Here is a 7,660-nt window from a genome sequence, read left to right as displayed (position 1 = left end):
CTGCTTCTTAGCTGGGTGACTTTAGCTGAGTCAGCTCAAGCTCTCTGGGCTGTAACTTCCCCACCTGGAAATGGAGAACAAGGCAGGTATGTACTGTGTAGTAGCATTTGAATGAGACCAAACATGCAGTCCTCAATGTGGGAAAGAGCACGGGGCTGACTCTCGTTACAGGCAATCCACCCCCAACATAAACATCATTCTGTGCCCAAGCATCTCAAGTGCTTTTGAGAACAGAAATCCGACCTAATCCAAAAGTCACAGCTAATACTTATTGAGAGTTTACATACCCCAGCCCTGTCCTCCACACCTTATGTGGGTAGCTTTATTTCATCCTCACAACAACCCAATAATAAAGGTGCTCTTTTCCAGATTTCACAAACTAGGAAACCAAGACTTAGTGATTTGCTTCAGGTGATCAAAAGTTTCAAGAATCTAGAACACTGACAATACCAAATACTGGCAAGGATGTGGAGCAACAGGAGTTCTCATTCACCGCTGGTGCGAAAGCAAAACGGCATAGCCACTTTGGAAGGCCATTGGGCAGTTTTTGACAAAACTAAGTATTCTCTTCCCATATGATCCAGCAATCATGCTCCTTGGAATTTACACAAAGAAGTTGAAAACTCTATTCATAATTGCCAAAAATAAAAAATAAATACAAAAACTTGGAAGGAACCAAGACGTCCTTTAATTGGTGAATGGATAAACTAAGATACATCCAGACACTGGAATATTAATTGATACTAAAGAGAAATAAGCAATCAAGCCATGAAAAGGCATAGAGGAAATTTAAGGGCATACTACGAGGTGAGAGAAGCCAATCTGAACAGGCTACAGAGTATGATTCCAACTATATGACACTCTGGAAAAGACAAAACTATGGAGACAGTAAAAAGACTAGTGGCTGCCTGGAGCGCCTGGGTGATTCAGTCAGTTAAGCATCCAACTCTTGATATAGGCTCAGGTCCTGATCTCAGGGTCCTGGGATCAAGCCCCGAGTTGGGCTCCGTGCTCAGCGGGAGGTCTGCTTGAGATTCTCTCTCTCCTCTCCCTCTGCCCCTCCCAGTGCTCATGCACACAATCTCTCTCCAAAATAAATAAATAAATTAAAAAAAAAAAAAGATTAGTGGTCCCCTGTTAGGGGAAAAGGAGAGATGAGTAGGCAGAGTACGGAGGGTTTTTAGGGCAGTGAGACTATTCTGTATGATGCTACAATAGTGGACGCATCACTGTACATTTGTCCAAACCCATAGACTGTACAACACCTGCAGTGAATCAGTCAGACTCTGGACTTTGCAAAGGTACTAATGATGTGTCAATGTGAGCTCACTGATTTTAACAAGTGTACCACCACGTGTGGGATGTCCATAGTGGGCAAGGTTGTGCCTGTGGGGGGACAGGGTTATGGAGGAACTCTCTGTACCTTCTGTTCAATTTTTCTATGACCATAAAACTGCTCTTAAAAAAATAAAGTTTACTAATGAAAAAAAAAACAAAACAAACAAACAAAAAAAAACGAGGCTTCAAACCCAGGAAGTTTGGCTCCAGAGTGCACCTCTTTAACCACCATACTATACTATCTCCCAACTTCTGATGATAGAAAAATCCGATTTTTGATAGAAGTAAAAAAGAAAAAAAAAATCTGTCCATGTAAAGTGAAACAAGATCTCTGGGCTTTGGAATGTGCTTCCAGCTCAGGCTGCCAACCCTTCCTTAATCCTTTCTAGGGGGCTGGCAAGCCTTCCCAGCTGATTACGCCGACTCCTGCCTCACACGTCGTGGTTGATGAAAAGCACCTGACATGTGGCTCGGGGCCAGCATCCCCAGGGCTCTTTGGTCTGGAGAACAGCTGTGAGTCATCTGGGGCACGGGGAGGAGAAAGTTTTATCAGCTGGCCTGTCGCGAAGCTGCCGGCAAGACTATCTGCTGGTGTAGCCACACCTCCAACTGCCCTATTTTTAGAGAAAGGCATTCATTCCAAGGCCGTGCTTCTGACAAAGGAGCTCTGCCCAAGGTACAGCCAATGACCATCAAGCCACTTTCACTGGTTTGCCTGACTTAGGGCTCATTTTCTGCAAGCTTGTGGACCGCCATCCAAAGCATTTAATGAAAGGATTTATCAAATGCTCGCTCCTCCTCCTGCTGAGGGAACCTGGTGTGATACTGCTTTGTGCCCCTGGAAGGGGGACATCAGACATTGTAAGACTATTCAAACAGCAGCATCTTGCCAACATGTCAAAGAATACCATTCAAGGTCAATACAAAGCTGTTTTTGCTGTATGGAAACAAAACATCTGTATGGAAGACCATAGGATTAATTTCTGTTTTAATACACCATGATGGGGAGAGGAGTTGGGGGAGTGCATAGTGGACCAAAGGGGTATAGAATTGGCTCAGTGGGCTTTGGGTCTACCCAACACCGAATCAGGAAGCCAGCTGGGGCCCAGAAACTGAGAGAAACAGCCCCAGGGCTGGCCATTAGGACTCCCTGCAATAATCCCAGACCAATAGCTAATCATAACACTAATAAAAAAAGGATAATAATATCAACCGTTTTTCAAGTGCCTTCTAGTGTACAAGATACTTTAAGCACATTATCTCGTGACAACCCCGTGTGCTGAGTGTGACTACTCCAATTTTACAGGTAAGTGAGCTGAGGCTCAGAGAAGGGAACAGCAAAGATACGCAAAAGGGACAAAAAAAGGAAGGCTGGGTCAAGGTCATTGCGATTTTTACTTAGTGTCCAAGAATTTAAACTAGAACAAAAATATCAACGTTTTTCTCAAGCACAGTCCCCACCCCACTTACCCACCCTAACGAACCCGCATTTGCTTGGCTGAATGACACAGTGTGTGTGGGGACATTGAAGTCATGCAGTGCGAAGCCTGTGCTGCCAAGCTTAATGGGACTTTACGGACTACCTGGTCCAACCCTCGTGTCTCCAGATGAGGGAAAGGAGAGGGCAAGAAATTAAACAACTTGCCCACAGTCATACAGCAATTAGAGACATTCCAACACAGATGCCTGGAGTCCAAATAGCGGCCTTTCCCATAGCACCCTCTCCTCCCATCAGTGTGACTCTGACTGGGCAGGATTCGAATGGAGCCCAACAATCTGAAAGACAGCTTTGATCCGGCAATATTGAACGAATGCTAGTCCTCCCTCCAAAAGTAGATGGGAGAGGGGCGCTTGGGTGGCGCAGTAGGTTAGGCGTGCAATTCTTGGTTTTGGCTCAGGTTGTGATCTCAGGGTCATGAGAACAAGGCCAGCATCATGAAAGCTACTTCAGATTCTCTCTCTCTCCCTCTGCCCCTCCTGCTCATGCTCTCTCTCTCTCTCTCCCTCTCTCTACAATTAAATCAATCAATCTTAAAAATAAAAACAAAAACAAAAACGTAGATGGGAGAAACTCTCCAACAAGAGAAAAAGAGAAAAACACAGCTTGCCTTAGGCCTCTGGGGATTTCAGTTTAGTTTGTGGCCCTTCAGAGCTAATGTCCCCAGACCCCCACCCAGTCTACTCACAGAATCTACTCCTGTAAATCACATTAACTGCTCTTCTGTCATTCTCTCATGTAAATACACTTCCTAAGGGAAGTGTCACAGATAGCTCCCAGCAAAAACTTGTGGCTGGTGGTCTTTCCCAAACTCCTCCAGAGTCCCTGCTTCTCCAAGATGATGCCTGCGGAACTTCACTTGGATCAAAGAAATCCTGACAATCAGGCTCATCCCCAGTTTCAATCTGTCCCATCCCAGTGTCAGCTCAGCAGTGTATGGGGGATGGCAGGTGACAGTCAAGGAGAGACGGTGTCACAGCCTCTGGCTGTGCCAATGTTCCCTTAACTCTCCACACCTTGATGAGCTAAAGGCACAGCAGAGTCTCCAAGATCAGCTTCACTGTCCTGGTTCAGTGGCTGCCCACTACTCACCAGGTTTTTGAGAGCTCACTGGTTGCAAGAGTTGTGAGGTTGCTCCATCCATCCTAGGAGGTTCTAAGTTAGCAGGAATTTTAATGATGTGGCTGGAGCTTGGGCAAATATTGACATTCCATCGCACCAAGCAAGTATTGATTGATAAGAGAGAAAATATACAGTGGGAAGGAGAAAGCTGACACTGTATTAAGCTTCTACTACATTCTGGGCATTTACTGTCATTCAATCCTCACCATGACATTATTATCATCTCTATTTGACAAATGTAGAAAGACCTTCAAAGAGATTCAGCGACCTCTCAAAGGCCATCCAGGCAGGAAACGCTAGAACTACAATTCCACCCCAGATCCACCAAACTAAACTACCAACCCACACACACGAGGCGTGCCCATGGCAGGCACTGCTGGTTTCCCACCGAACCTCTCCTTTCTTCCTTGCTCACGGAATCCTGTTCGCAGGAGGCAGCAATGTGCCCAGCCCCAGGTGGCCCCAGAATTCAGTAGCATCAACCATCCTCTGAAAGCCCCTCTGGCTACTGGGCCTGATGCTTGAGCTGCAACTCAGAGTCCCATTTCCTCATGGAAACCACATCTTATACACAGAAGTCAGTAAGAATGCAACCACTGTATCATCACCGTACTTCTGTTGTTCTATGGATTAAGCCAATTCTTGTAGATTAACCTGGGATGCCACCATTTATAGCATTGTTTCTACTGGAAAATGCATTAAAGATTCACCCACCCCCTGACGCCTACTCTGCAAAAAAACAAAAGAAAGAAAAAAAAAATCCCAACAAGTTATAAGAGCGTTCATGAGTCCTTTATAAAGTTTATAAGCAATTCCAATTTCCAAAGCTACTTTCACATTATCAGCCCTTTACTCATCAGAAAGATCTAAGAATATGGAGAATGCCAAGGAATTTCTTGAAAGTATATACAATGGGTCTTTCTATACCATCTTACTCCATCTTATTCAATTGAAAGAAAATCTTTCTCTGGCTGAAAAAAAATGTATTCTAGTCAAGATGCTAAAATACTGGCTACTGTATGCATTTTACAAATACAGCGCTGCTCTTCCTGGAGAGAGCTGGCTGGCATTAGGATACAGCCCACAGTGTCCAACCTCGGCACCGGTGACATGTGGGGCCAGACAATTCTTTGTTGTGGGGGCTCTCCTGTGCATTGCAGAATGCTGAGCGGGATCCCTGGCCTCCATCCACCAGACGCCAGGAGCACCCTGAGTTGTGACAAACACAAATGTCTTCAGACATTGCCCATGTCTCTTGAAGGGCACGATCGCCCCTAGACAAGAACCACGGGCAAAGGCTGACAAATTGGGAGGACCGATTTCCTAACAGGGCTGCATTAAACCTGCCAGAGCCATGAGACACTCCAGGGAAGGAGAAGGTCCTGATCTGTGCTCCACTAGCAAATCCCGCCCCCATACAGTGGGGGGCGGAGGGTCACCGAGGCCTTCAAGAAAGCCCGCTTCAGAAGAGGTGTCCCCCTCACGGCCGGCTCCTCAGGGTTGCCAGGCAGAATCCCTCAAGGCCCGCGTTCCCGCCCTGGGTCCTTCCACTCACCTGCAAGCTGTGAAGCGGCGGCCTGTCCCACTTCCTGTCACTTGGCGCCGGGCCCTCGACGCGGTGAGGAGGAGGAGCTCCTTCAGGGCTCGTGTTTCGAGCTGCTCACTTGGGAAGCTTCCTTTGCTCAGCTCAGCAGTGGCCACAGCCCGGATTCCAGCAGTTGCGCACCGAGAGCAGCTCGGGAACCTGACAGAGCGTCTCGGGAGCTCGGTGGGAACCCGCCGCCGCACCTGCGCACCGAGCGGGCCGGGCTCCTTCCGGGGAAGCTCTGCGCTTCCGCCCCAGCTCTGCCCTCGGGAAGGTAGCGGACCGTCGTGTATCCTCCAGGTTACCAAGCACCTGTCAGCTCCTCTCCGGGTTCTTCCAACGCTGTGCAGTCTTGTCAACTATTCTGGGTAAATCCTGAGTCTTTCTCAAAACTCACTCCCTTTTACCTCAGTGATAATCAAGGGTAGAGAAAATCCGTTTGCTCAACATACATCGTCACGTTACTGGCTGCTAGGGATTTGAGTTTCCCGTATCAAACGGCGAGTAATACATGCGCCCGTCCTTCATTCAGATGCTCCGGGAAGGCAGGGAATTTGGTCTGTGGCTCATCACTTATTTTGGGATAAATTAATGCCCACTTTGTCTGAGGTGCTGTCGCTGTGCTAAGAGTGCAGCAGTGACCAGAACTGGCACATCCCTGGCCTCACAGGCCTGCAGGAGAGCAAGAGAACTAAGAAATAAAGAAAACGAACCCAAACTAAGAGCTAAAAGGGAGGGAAACTGTAGAGCGGAAACAGTCTCACTTAAATAGGGTGGTCAGGGGACCCTCTTTGAGGAAATGCTCCTTAAGCTGAGACATGAAGATGAGGAGCTGGCCTGAAAACATTTTCAAGGGGCCACACACAGAAACACATGCACACACGCGCATCTGCACACACACGCATACACCCGTACACATGCATATGTACCACACACATGCACGCCACACACACAGATACATGTGCATATGACCAGACACACACACACACAAATGCGCGCACCACACACACATGCACACATGCAAATATACGCATACATGCACACACTACACACAAATGCCACATACATACACACATAAATACACGTGCACACATGTATACACATGTGTGCGCACACACACACATCCCCTTTGCTTCAAGGGAACATTTCAGGGCTAAGGGAAAAGACTCTACTACAAAGACCCTGAGACTTAGTTCTTTGTATTACTTAGTAATAAAAAGTGTGGAAGACACTCTATTTCCCACAATTACCACAACACTGGGTGATATATATGTAAGAAGACCTTGACCTAGTAGTGCTGGGGGTGATGGGAAAAGAGAAGCCTTTATTCCTAGGCCTAACCTTGGACTTACTCCAAGATACACAGATTTGATTTGATTTGACTTATATAGAGAGTGTGAGCAGGGGGAAAGGGAGAGAGAATCTCGAGCAGACTCCATGCTGAGCGTGGAGCCCAAAAGGGGGATCAGTCTCACGACCCTGAGATCGTGACCTGAGCCAAAGTCAAGAGTCAGACGCTTAACTGACTGAGCCACCCAGGCACCACAAGATATATAGATTTTAGGACTATGCGCTTAAGATTTTAGTATTTATTTGAGAGAGAGAGAACAAACAGGGAGGAGAGAAGGAGGGAGAGAGAGAGGGGCAGACTCCCAGCTGAGCGGGGAGCCTGACACAGGGCTTGATCCCAGGATCCAGAGATCATGACCTGAGACGAAGGCAGACGCTTAACTGACAGCCACCCAGGTGCCCCAGACTATGACCTTAGAAGTAGTTTTTATTTAGGGAAGAAAAAAACTTTACCAGTCAGAAAAGTAAGTTTATTATTGCTTATCATTCTTTATCTGAAACTATCCACCACAACTCCCCTTTTCTCAATGAAACAATTACCTTTTTTTAAAAGATTTTATTTATTTAGTTTGGGGGGGCAGAGGGAGAGGGAAAAAGCAGGGGCTCAATCTCACCACCCTGAGATCACCACCTGGGCCGAAACCAAGAGTCAGATGCTTAACTGACTGTGCTACGCAGGTGCCCCAACAATTACTTTTATAATGTAAAACTTTATATATATTTATATATCACATTATAAGTACAATCAGGCGTGTGTGTGTGTGTGT

The sequence above is a fragment of the Ursus maritimus genome, unplaced genomic scaffold (assembly GCF_017311325.1).
Source record: "Ursus maritimus isolate PB19 unplaced genomic scaffold, ASM1731132v1 scaffold_21, whole genome shotgun sequence".
Lineage (NCBI taxonomy): Eukaryota > Metazoa > Chordata > Mammalia > Carnivora > Ursidae > Ursus > Ursus maritimus.
Note: the sequence above shows the minus strand (reverse complement) of the source record.